This window comes from Sarcophilus harrisii, chromosome 6 (genome assembly GCF_902635505.1).
Source record: "Sarcophilus harrisii chromosome 6, mSarHar1.11, whole genome shotgun sequence".
NCBI lineage: Eukaryota > Metazoa > Chordata > Mammalia > Dasyuromorphia > Dasyuridae > Sarcophilus > Sarcophilus harrisii.
This window is the reverse complement of record NC_045431.1, coordinates 90,827,251-90,840,512: the sequence shown is the minus strand read 5'-3', so window position 1 is coordinate 90,840,512 and position 13,262 is coordinate 90,827,251. Positions and strand designations below refer to the sequence as shown.

Genomic DNA, 13,262 nt, shown 5'->3' with positions numbered 1-13,262 from the left:
TCATTCATTCACTCACTCCTTCAATTATTCATTCATATGATCATAGCATTTGAGGACCTTAGAGATCATGTAGTCCAAATATTCATTTTGCAAATGAGGAAAGAGAGCAGAAGTGATTTGCACAACATCACACATGTAGTAGGTGGAACAGTTGGGACTAGAATCCAGATCTCTTTATTCCAAATCCAGCACTCTGTCCACTGTGCCCAGCAATCACTCATACTTTGCTTACCTGTATTTATGACAAGGTAGATTTCTATTGATGGTAATGGAGAAAAGGGACTGGAAAGTGATGTTTAAAAAAAAGCATCAAAACACCATTTTCAAAGAAAAAAGGTGATATTTGAGTATTAGGCTAGGTAGACTTTGGGTAGGGAGTAGGAATAGCAGGAACAAAATATTTTAAAAGTGCACATTCTGGGTAGAGGAGGCTGAACTGACTTGGACTGGAGAGTTAATGCTGAGAAATAAATAATGGACAAAGTTGGAGAGGTAGCATGAGATCAGGTTCTGAGTGAGGGAAGGGGGAAAAAACCACAAATAGGACTGCCAGGTTTTTGAAACAAAGATGCTTGGCTCTTGAGATTGAAATGGTCTCCAAGTAATTTACCCATACAGACTGTATTAACTTTTGACTTAAACTCTCTCCTCAACATGAAACCCAAAGTTATAGGTTTAGCAACCCAAGAGTTATTAACCACCAAGATGAGGTTGCCTTGGTTGGCCCCTAACTTGCTAACCTCATCACAGGTCAGGGTATTTCTTCCCTGCCATCTTTGGAGACAGAAACCCCCTATTCAGGTGGCAGCCTCAGCTTGGATGCTGCTAGTGCTCTTTCATTTTTTTCCTTTCTCTATCTTTGAGGCTGAAAGAAACTCATGGTTCCCTCATGGGAAAAACCAAGCACAACCTCTCAAGGACACCTCGAAAACTTTTGTTCAACTGGCACCAAAATGAATTTTTTTTAATTCTTTTGTTAAACGAATGCTATTTCAATTCAGATCATGCAAGAACTTTCTGTTCGTTTGCTGCAGATGTTAATGGCACTTTCAAGGCCAGACCTCCCCCCTTCTCCCCACCGTCCTCCTCCAGGACTGCTTAGGCGGAAAAAAATAGAATGGAAGTAGTTGTCCATTTCAGATGAGTGGGGTAAAAAGAATTATTTAAAAAAAAATCTTCTGTCCCCAGGAAATGTTTTATATTTGTTATGGATAGTGGAAGATTTTTCAGTTACTGCCTTTAGATTTCTAATGAATGGCCGTCTATAGTTTGTTCATCAAAGCATCATGTGATAATATTTGGTCTGTTTTCAATTATTTAAAGTGTCACATTAAAAACAATTGAGGAATAATCTGTTTCTCAGAGAAACTTTTATTTGAATGGCTCATGTCTTTTGGAACTTAAATTAAAATTTGACATTGTTCTGAATATTATTTGTCAAAAAAGTTTGGATCATGAAGGAAATACTTGAGACTATATAGCCTTTATCTATATAAGATGGAGGTAGTGAGGAAAACAACATTTTGGCATCTACAATGAAGACCAGATATTATGGAAGAAGGTGTAAAATGGCTTAGATGGGAGGCTAATAATAACTGAAACAGGGACAATTGATCTTTATATGGTACTTTAACATTTTCAAAGTTCTTTATATCATTAGATTGTCAGCTGCATGGGAATAGGAAGTGTCTTTTGCCTTTCTTCATATCCCCAATGCCCAATGCATGGTAGGTGCTTAATACTTATTGGCTGATAATTCATTATATTATTTGAGCCTCATGACAATATTATGAAGTAGGAACTGCCAATATCATAATCACTATTTTACAAGTGAGGAAACTGAGGAACAAGAATAATAAGGAACTTGTCCAATCATATATTTAGTAAGCTTTGGAGGGGAAAATGGAGCCAGATTTCCCTGAATCTTAAAGTAATCATTCTTGTGGACCATATCACGTTTTTATTGAGTGATTGAAAGGTATTATGCCAACCTTGAAGGGTTAAAAATATGAGAAAGGTACAATTACTGTCCTCAAGGAGCTGACCATTTAGAACAGGAGTTAAAACAGATACATATATACATATGTCAATATAGAATTTACATTTATAGCCAATGAGGCGGATAAGGAATAGATGAAGTGAGAAGAGAGAGAAAAAAATTTTATGAGGAAAATGACATTCAAAATAGGTGTTGAATAAAGGGAAGTATTTTAATAGAAATAGAGAGGAAGGGGAAAAGAGAATACAAGCATGGCATTTCATTTGAATGGAATAATATCAACAAAGCTATGACATGGGATTAAGTAGAATAAGATCAGTGAATAGGTATTTTAATTTGTCTGAATTGTAGGGTAGTAAACAGTACACAGAATCTACAACCTAGGAATTCAAAGAAGTGATTTTTTGGGAATTCATTTTTTATCTTAATTTAATGAATTATCTTGATAGCTGATTTTCTAGGTTTTCCTAAGCAGGAATTAGCAAATACGTTATCAGCAAATTGGAATAGTTTTGGCTCCTCTTTTTCTATCTTTATGTCTTTAAATTCTTTCATATTTTTTGATATTGCTAACATTTGAAGAACTCTGCAAATAGCCCAGAAAGAAGATATTTTTGTTATAATTCAGTGTTTCTTGAAAAGCTTTTTTTTTCTTTGTATATATTGCTAGATTTTGCTTTGAGCTTTGAATTATTTATCACTACAAGTGGTCCTTTAATGCTTATACTTTGTAAGATGCACGAATTGATACATAATGGGGGAAAAAGAATAATCAAGAACATAATATACATTTTTACAATGTTATAAATAAAATCAACACTAAACTGTAACTGAATTCACATCAGTCAACAAATATTTATGAAGAATCTTCTATATGTCAGGCACTACCTCCTAGATGTTGGGGATATATATGCAAAGAATGAAGTAATCCCTACTCTCAAAATTATACAGTACAATCATGGTTGCAAAGAATAAATGATGCGGCAGGCATATTTGCTTTCTTTTAGTAACAGTAGAAAACTATGGATATGGAATATGCCATATGCTGTCAGATGGGGGTGTCTGGATGGTCATTTTTTCTTAACTATTTTTCTGAGTTATATGGCATGAATCAATGCTAGGGGTAGGGAGGTATATGGAATATTACTGTTGTGGGGAAAAGTATATCTAGCTGGCTGTCATCTAGCCATCATTTATTGGCATGTGTATATCTGTTTGCCTTTATAATTGACTAGTTGTTTTATTTTAAACCTAAATATAAAACCTGTGGCTTTGGAAAACCTGAAGATCTTCAAGACCCACAAAATCACATACTCACCACACGTTAAAATTTCATCTTTACTTAACCACAACCAAATGGGCACTATAAATCAGTATGCAAAATAGGCAAATATACCAAACAAATTCTATCTAACATATATTCATATTAGTATTTTTCAAATGCATGTAGGCCAGGGTTCCTTTTCTGCATCATGGACCTCTTTAGAATTTTGTTGAAATCTAGGAATCTCTTTTCAAAATAAAAGTTTTAAATAAATTTTAATAATTTAATTATTTTCATAATTTTATTATTATTTATTTGTATATTATAATATATAATATAATTAAATATAAATTTAATAACAATACATTTAAATAAATTTTTAATAAATAAATTTCAGTTGGAGATTGGTGAAAATAAAGACATATTTCCCTTTATTTCATATCTTTCATTTATTTCACAGGCTCTCTAAATTCTATCTATATATATATATTAGGTATCCATTTGCCCCAAGTTAAGAACTTTCAATGTAAACATAAGTTAAAGGAAATGATGTTATAGTGGAAAGAGCACTAGATTTGGAATCAGGGCTGCGTTCAGATCCCAGGTCCAATACTATATGCTAAACATTTCACCTCTTGGGCTTCAGTTTCCGTATCTGCAAAATGAGAGGACTACCCTAAATTAATTCTAAGATCTCTTCTAGCTGTAAATCTATGATCTGATTGAGATTAATGAAAAAAGTTTATTTAAAAAAAAACTAAATTCAGAGGAAAATTTTGCACTTTTCCCTCCTAATAAATTCATACTAATCATACAATTACCATAATGAATATTTTTAAAAAGCACATTCATCTTCATTTGGTCAGCCCAGTGTATCTCAAATAATCAACATATCTCAAACTAAGCTTTTTCTCTTTTACCCTTAACCACCATCTCCTTCTGACTCTTATTTCTTTCTATAGCACCACTATTCAAATGAGAATATATACATACACATATCTATGTCTATATAGTACTTTTCATATCTTAAAACACTATATAAATAACTATTATTATTATTAATTACCCAGTCTCAGGTTTGAAATCTTGGTGATATGTTTGTCTCCTTCTGCTATTCATTCTTTCTCTCACACATACATTTTTTTATTTAAATAGTTACTATGCCTTTTCAGTTTGAAATCTGTGATCTCTTTTCTGTCTCCTTTATTCTTATTATTGACAGTAACTCAAATAGAGGCTCTCATTACTATCTACTGAGGCTATTAAAATGGCTTCCAGTTTAGTTTATTCACTTCTATTTATTGCTCTTTTTATTTTTTCCTAAATCACTCAAATCAATCCTCCTTTTATTAGGTCTGATTGCATCATTTCTCTATCAAAAAATAGGAAGGACTCTTCCTTCTGTTTTTTTGTGCTCAGAATTTTTTCCCTCCTTTACGTCTCCTCTTAAATTTCTACCTATATGTGAATGCCTAACTTAAATGACAACTCTTCTATGAAGTCTTCCCTGATTTCCCTTTGAGTAATACTCTTATGCGTTTCTGAGAAATGTCATATGTATTGTGTTAGTTTTCTGTTTGAGTTTCCTAAAGATTCTAACCTTCACGAGGACAGGGATCCCAACCAAATATGTATCTCTTCCAAAGCCCAGTGCTCTGTATACAGGTTATACTACATGACAATATGTTGGACAAAATATTTGTCAAATAGTTGGATGCATGCATGAATGAATGGAAACTGAATATATTTTAGTGGATATTATAGAGGGGTTCTTATTTCAGGTACTGTGATTCCTTCTAAATCTGACAACCTATGATTTTGTGTATGGGAACAGCGAAGATAAGGTTGGAGAAGAGAACCTTACATAGTAGAATTTTATTAAGTGGTAAAAAAACAACTAAGTTTTATTGTTTTTTACTTTTGTTTATAGCAAGGGATTGCTATGATTAAAGCTATGATTCAGGAAGATTATAATGGCAGCTGATAATACAGAATTTAATGGATAGGAATAGATCAGTTATAATTCCATTGTTGTTGGCTTTTTTTTTATCAAAGAGTTTAAACTGATATCTAAAATAAATTCTATTGAACTTTGGTTAAGTGGACTTCTTAAATTATCCAAAACGCTTTTGTTACCACATTTTAAGGACAAAGAAAAATTGCATTAATGTGAGGGAAAATTTTTTCATGTTACATCTTGGGGTCTACATATGTTTAGTACAACTTATGTCAACATTTTTGTGAAGAGTATGTAACACATTATGATGACATACTCTGTGATGACAATTGGTATTCAGAATGTGGAGTTGGGGAAATTTCAACATCTTCAACATTTAGGAAAAGTTCAGTTATGGTCAGAATACTCAACTTTCTCTACCAAGTCATACCCAACAGAAAAGGGCTCAAATACATACAAGACCAGCAATAAACTATGTCTGTCACCTCAGAACCAGCATAGCTTAGTTCACAGGGACAGTGTTATTCAGTGGAAAGAGTTCCTGAGTCAGTATTCTGGAGTCTGAGAATCTGTGTTTTCACTACATGACTCTAAGCAAATTCCTTCATGTCTCTGGGCTTTAGTTTCTTCATCTATAAAATAAAGGATTTAAACAAAACAGCTTCTTTGACCCCTTCCAGCTCTAGAACTATGATCTTTAAAGAGAACCTAAGCATCAGGGGGCTGGCTATGCTAATCTATTATTAAAACCTCAGAGAGGTTTTGATCTGCTTTGATGAACATTTCATTGATAGCAGATCTTTCAGAGACAAAAAAAGGCAAAAAACCCACTAATTTTTGAAAAAAATTTTCAGAAGAGTTATTAAAAAATTTGTTTAGTTCATAAAATGAGACCAGAACCTCCCATTTGCCTGACATTCTGATTGAGGTTTTATTATAGTATTTTAACTGGTTTTACTGAGTTATTCTACCTTCAAGTGCTACCCTGAGGCAAGGGCATGACATAAGATTCTCAAAGACCATGCACAGCAGCACATAAGGTGCCTTATAATCATAATATAAATTCTATAGGATTCTGTCATGCTGGAAAGGCTTCAAGCAATGTCTTGGTGGTAGACTGAGTTCACTGACCGAGAATCCACAGAAGGATGAACGCACTGGGAACAAAGGCCATATATGAAATGACCCTGAATTGTAGGCAGACCTTTCCTGATTCTGCCTGAATCAGGATGGATTGGCTTTTAGGAGGTACTAAGAATGAAGTCCAGTAAGCTTCAGTAACTTATTGAAAGCCACTATTCTTTTTCATTATGTTTTACAATCTCTTCATGAAGTTAATTGGTATGACTAGAATAATCTGATGTCCAAAAGAATAAAAAACAACATTAAAGGTATAATTGGTGAACTCACCTGTTAGTCTTGCAGCTTTGAGAAAAGGAGGAGAAAGGAGGTTGGGGGAGGGGAAAGACCATCAATTAATTCTTCCTAAGTAATTCAGTTTATATTCTATCAGCAATAAATAGCATCTGTGAATGTAACTTCTTGAAGAAAAAATTTTCATTAATGTCTTTATATCTCCAGTGTTTGGCATAGTGTCTGGCACATAGTAGACACTTAATATTCATAGACTGATTCATCAAATGTCTGGTGGAAAAAAAGTTAAAGTTTCCACTTGCCTAAAGATTACATTGCCAATCATAAGAGCTAGTTTATTCTTAAAGTCAATTTAAAATTTATATAAGGTAGAAAATTAAAGTTTTATATTAAAAGTATCATCTAAATAACAGAAGTTGGGGCAACACAGTATAGATGAAAGGAGGTTAGACTTGGAATTCTAAAATCTGGGACGCTCAGATGGTTACTGAACTTAAGTTTCCCTTTCTAGAAAATGACATTTAAGGATACTTATACCATCGAAGTAGGGAGCAAGTCTGGCAATCTTTTAAAAGCTATACAAATTGGAATTCTTACAGACACAGAATCGAAGGATGAAAAGTCCTAAGTTTTAAGTAGCTGTATTTACACTGCTTTGCCATCTCTGTGTCTAGTTCATTTCATCAAATGAGATAAAAACAAATTTTTAAAACCTGGTTTACCTAATTGGAAAAAAAAAATCCCAGCCACACCTAGACCATGGATGTATAATCTCTTGGTGTGTCAAGACTAAAAAGGACCTGATGATCATTCCATATAAGGATCAGTTGAAGGAACTAGCTAAGTTTTAGAAGGGAAATGGCTGTGACATGTAAGAGACATTGAACTTCTTTTGCTTGGCCCCAAAAGGAAGATTGAGCAAAAATGAGGTACAGATTTGCATTTGGTTTAAAGCACTACTTTCTAAGAATTAGGGCTATTGTAGAAATGGGTTATGTCGGAGAGAGGGGGTTCCTTTTGTCTTCAATTCTTTCAATTAAGTCTTCAATTAAAGACTGAATAATTATTTTTCAGTTTTACAGAGGATATGCCTTTGTAGATGTGTTTTAAACCAGGTCACTTCTGCAATCATTTCCATGTCAGAAAATCTGAAATATTGAAGATATTTGAGCCCAGGGTATTTTAATTCAAAGCGTGTATTGCAATATTGTAACAATTACTATCTTAGCCAAGAATTTTATTTGGGGCAAACAGGATGGTGGTGGTAAAAGAAAGCCTTTATGAAACCTTACATAATCATGGACTTAAAAAATAAAAATAGAACTTCAAATTCCTTTTTCAATATAAATTGTATTTTTATATTTATTGGGAAGTACAAGGATTTAAATATCTTTTTACCTCTGGAATAAAATCAGTTTGTCATGTAAAGTTCTTCACCATCTGGCCTTTTTATGCCTCTCCAAGTTTCCTTATAACCAAATACTGCAGACTAGCCATACTGACCTACCTGCTGTCCTTCACACATCAAACATCATCTCCAGTTCATATGAGCCATTCAACTAACTGTCACTCATACCTGGAATTTTTTCCTCCTTCTCCTCTTTCTGGCACCCCTGGCTTCCTTTAAAATTTGGTTCAGGTGCCACTTTATACAGAAAATCTATGTCTGTTCCCTTTCACTTCTAGTATCTTCTTGTGCTTCCTGTGCAAAGTTTCTCAGTCTCTGCTTTGTATGTGATGTGCTTATGTTGTCTTGCCAGTTAAAATAAAAAAGTCAGGGACTTTCTTTTTTTGTTTCTGTATCCCCAAATACTAGCACAATAACTGGCACATAGTAGGTGCTTAGTAAATGCTTAATGATCAGATGACCAGAATAATGAGAAAATAACAAGAAAAAAATTAAATTAATTTAAGAAACCACAAATTTCTGATATACATTCATCAACTTCTGGTATTTACAAATAGTTAACTCCCTAACCAGAAGATACATATATATGAAAATTTTTATAGTAATGACCAAATTGTCCTACTTTAAAGTCTTTAACTCCCACCAAAAAAAAACTCCCAAAACCAAACAGAAAATCAAAACCAAAACTGAATCCAAAGTAGAACGAATATATGCACTCAGTAGTATGTAAAAAATCTAAATAAGGCAGTTAATACCAAATAGTTTAGATCTGATTTAGGGCCCTTAATCATGAAAAGGTTAGGATTTGTTCTGCAGTTTATCTATTAGATTTTCTAATCTGTTAAATGGAAAAAAATATCTGATGATGCTTAAAAATCATCAGAAATCATATTACTTACTGCAGAATTGTAAATAGAAACTATCTAAAAATTTCTTTAGCTATGCTTTTCTAAAAGATATGATCCAGAGGAAAATAAACTGTCTTGCTACTATGGAGTAAACCTCCAAAGTGGTCTTGTCCTCTTGACTGGAATTATGCCAGAACAATGAATATTTACTCTATTTTGAAAGGTCTAATAGGAAAAAGATTCTACAATTACTCTTAGCAAACCTTCAGAATCTAGAGAGTTTAAGATCTCATCACTCTGGTTGGAAGAAAACCAAGTTCAAAACCTGCCTCTCATTCATTCTATGTGACCCTAGGGAAGTCACTTAATTCTCAGAGCCTTACTTTCACCACCTGTAAAATGAGGCTAATAAAACCTGTCAAACCTGTATTACAGGGTTGTTGTGAGACCAGCATAAGATATAAGATCGTGTATTTAAAGCCCTTTTAAAAACATCATTGCCATTCTTCTTGCTCTTGTTTGAACACTTGTATTCTATCAAGGAAGATAAAGACTATTTGACTTTTAATCTTAATCTTGTAATTCTTGATGTATAGTTGGGACTATATAAACTAAAGGAGTCAATAACCAAGAGCATTTAATATGTCTTATTTTTCCAAACTGAACTACAAGTGCTTTCTCAAGTCCCACACAGAACCTTAAAAATTTCTAAGTGCTTAATAAATGCTTGTTGAATTTTGATTATATGTTTTAATTCTTTTTGTGACCCCCCTCAGTTTTTCTTTGGCTATTTCATTTTAAAAAATGTCATCCCATTTACTTATATATCTTTTGCTATTGTTTTGAAATTGCAGAATTACTACCAAAATTTACCTTTTTTTTTAAATCAACAACATGTTTCTGTGTATGGTGTGGTAGTTAATAATCTAGACTTGAAATCTAGAGACCTTGTTTAAATTCCAGCTCTTAGTTATATGGCTGGACAAGTCACTAAATTCTAATCTTTAGTTTTCTTACCAAAAAAAAATTAAGATAATAACACTACCTCCCTCTCAGTGACTGTAGAGAAAAGCATTTTGTAAAACACAAAACACCATGTGAATGTGGGTTTATTTTTATTTTAGGGCCACAGGCAAAATTTTACAAAATTCTCATCTTTCCCTTAATTTGTTGCCCCAAATGCCCTTTACTTAAACATGTAGGAAGAGGAAATAAAAGTATATTCATAAACCCCTGTGTACTAAGTCAATTCAATTCAATAAATGGTTTTAGGAGTAAAAACCAATTACTGTATAATTTAGTTAAGAAGTTTTAATTATGCTTTGGCTGCTTGCATTTTTTTTTTCTTATAAGCTCATTTGTATCCTACCCAACTAAACAACTATAAAATGAACCGTGCTATTTATACTACTTCCCATTACTCAGTTAGATTCTGTGTGCGTTTTTCTTCCAGTTTTGTTCAGTCTTCTATATTCTTCCTAGACTTGGACTGAAGTGCAAGACATGTTTGACTTAATTCTTTGGTAGAATAAAGTAAACTCCTTTTAACTCCAGGGAAACTAAAACTCCAAAGAGATGGACTTAGGACTGAAGTGTTTGCACCCACGAAACCCACTGGGTCACTCAGATAACACTGGTTTGCTCCACAAGTATCCCCATGTTTTGCTCATTAAGATGATTTCAAGCACAGTGCAGTTAAACACCACCAATTAGAAAGCTGGAATTTAGGGAAAGCCAGAAAAGCTATGGCAACCTATTGAAAAGCAAATTGAAGAAAACAGAGCCAAATTTCAATTACCTATGCAAAGTGAGCAATCCTCCTGGATTGTCCTCATCTTTTCTCACCCTTCATTTTTGCCATTTGTTTTGATTTCCTTTTTCAATCAATCATTAACATTTATTAAGTACCTATCATGTACTGGGCACTGTGTTAAGTAGTGAAGATACAAGTTCTTTTAAGATTTGTAAAGTGCTATAGATAGCACTTAGGAAAAAGTTTCTACTTTTGAAGCTTTTACATTCTATCACCCAAAAGGTAAAGGACTAAAAGTAGAATCAAATTAATTGAGATGAATTTCAACTCATTCCCCCTTCTTTAAAATGAAAAAGGGAAGAACGCAAAATGAAAAGGTAGAATTCAAAGAAACCAAAGGTTTTAGTAATCTAACAAGAATAAACTATTTTGTTGCATAGATAAGGCTTTTCTAAGGAATTCAAGCACTTACCCCAAAGCTGACATTTCCATGATGAAAATCATTAGTTATCCACAGAGGGGTGGGGACATTTTGACAGCCCCCATACTTCATGATGCCTTTCTTCCAACACTGAATAAGGGGAAGGGGGAAGCGAAGAACAGGAGACTGGCTGGCTGTGTACTACAAGGAATGAAGATAAAAACCAAAGTGGCACCATGTCACTTCTCTATCATTTAGCTCTGGATCAGATTATCCCAGAATGATCAACAAAGGAAACCTTGAAGCAGCATATTTCAATGGGAAAAGAAATGTATTAGCAATCACAGGTCCTGTGTTCAAATCCTAGCTCTGTGATTCACAACCAGTGTGATCATGAGAATGTCAATTAAACACACTAATTCTATTTCATCTGGAGAAGAGTTTTGTACTAACTACTTCAAGAATTGTTCCAAGGAAGGAGTTTTGATATACTTAAAGGTATGCAAATAAATGAACTATTATTCTAGAGAGGGAGAGGAAGAGAAGCCAGGAAGAGCAAGGATGAAAGCCAGCTTGCCAGGTTAACCAATATACCATCTTTGTCCTTCTCCTCCAAAGGCTCATAACCTCCTCAAAGTCTGCCCAGAGAAGAATCTTTTTACTGGTTTGTGGAACAGAGGTCAACACAACCCTGTGTTTCTCTTTCTAACAAGTTTACCTGCCCACAAGTGGAGGGGAGGTAATTAAGAGTTTAGTTAAGTTACAGCCATAACCTTTGATAATTTTTGAATACATCTGTTAAAACTTTATCCTCAAGATTAGTGCCTACTTCCTTATTCATTAATTTTTTCATGTGGAAATTTCTTAGCATCTTATAAGTATTTCTGAATATGTATTTAAAAACGGACCACAAGTTTCTCTATCATTCACTGTTTTTGAGTGACATGTTGAGTTTTAATATAAATTATGCAATACAAAGAAATAAAACAGTATGGTCGAGTTGAATATGGACAGGAAAGTGGTTATGTCAGGAGTGATGAAGATGAAGAGAAGTCACAAGTTGGCTTGTTCTTGCATGCTGTAGGAAGACCCAGCTTATGTGCTGTGTGGCAAGACAGGCTCATGCACGTCCAATCATGCAGTGAAATTCTCAATAAGTAGCAGATTGTTCAGTCAGTGCCAAGTGTCACTTTGTAATCATTTTTTCCAATCCCATTTTCTAATGTTTTGTCATTTGAAGATGCTCATACATATTCTTTAAATTCTCACAAATGTATGCCTCACAAATGCATCAATCACCTGAATGATATTTATCATATATACATATATATTTATATACACATATGTATTATACACATATACATATATGTATATTGTAATAAGCTAACTTTTAACTCCAGAGATGAAACTTTATTTGTCTAGTTAAGAAAGCATATGAACTTTATTAAGATTATAAAGTAGATGCTCAGGATAAGGCTTGAACCCCTCACTTGTTCTGTATCTCTTGTGTTAAGATTACTAACTGGCTGGATACATGGATCTTGTCACATGCCGTTTGTAGTTCCTATGATTTGGAGAGAACAGAAAGACCATTCAGCAGATTGCTATATTGGCTTAACAAATATATCAGGAATTTCCTCTAAATCTAAACATACTATACAAATCCATATCTACTATAAGCTGTAAGATCTCTATTTAACACAATAAAGAACTACCTGTATTGAAACCACCAGAAACCTTAAACTTGGATGAAGATAAAATTGATGATTTATACTAAAGAGGTTTAGCAGGACAAAGTAGGAGAACAGCAACATGGTGATTCTCCCACTTGAAGTAGCCTTTTTATTCCCAGGTCCTCATTTAATAACTCAAGCAGACCTAAATAACCTTAGTCATGTTCTTTTGTTGTTGTTGTTTAAAGTTAAACCTCTAGCTTTTAAGAAAAAGAATGGAATCTCTTGAAAGGGGGCACCAAAATATATTCAAATATGAAACAGCTCTCAAGGATCAATAAATTAAAAAGGTATTTTTAGCGTATCAGTGGAGAGCTGAAAGTGAGTACTATTTTACTAGGATTACAATTTGGTTTTATATATATATATATACATACATATACAAATATATTACATGTATGTTTTGTATATATGTATGTATGTATATGTATCCAACACTGCTGTTTTGTGAAGGGTTATTTCTGTCACTACAGTGACAAATAACCATTACATCTAAAAAAAAAAA

At 33.4% G+C, this 13,262-nt stretch overlaps 1 protein-coding gene across 7 annotated transcripts in view; it reads right to left on the bottom strand.

The window, feature by feature from the left end:
- NPY5R (neuropeptide Y receptor Y5) overlaps window positions 1-13,262 on the bottom strand; it is a 162,964-nt gene that overhangs the window by 68,563 nt on the left and 81,139 nt on the right. For 2 of the 7 annotated variants that reach the window (XR_002770589.2, XR_001121275.3), the window contains exon 8: window positions 8,445-12,588. The exons of the other annotated variants lie outside the window; for them this stretch is intronic. The gene's annotated coding sequence lies outside the window, so the exon portion shown is untranslated. Of the gene's footprint in view, window positions 1-8,444; window positions 12,589-13,262 lie in introns of those variants that run through there. 7 annotated transcript variants of the gene reach the window in all.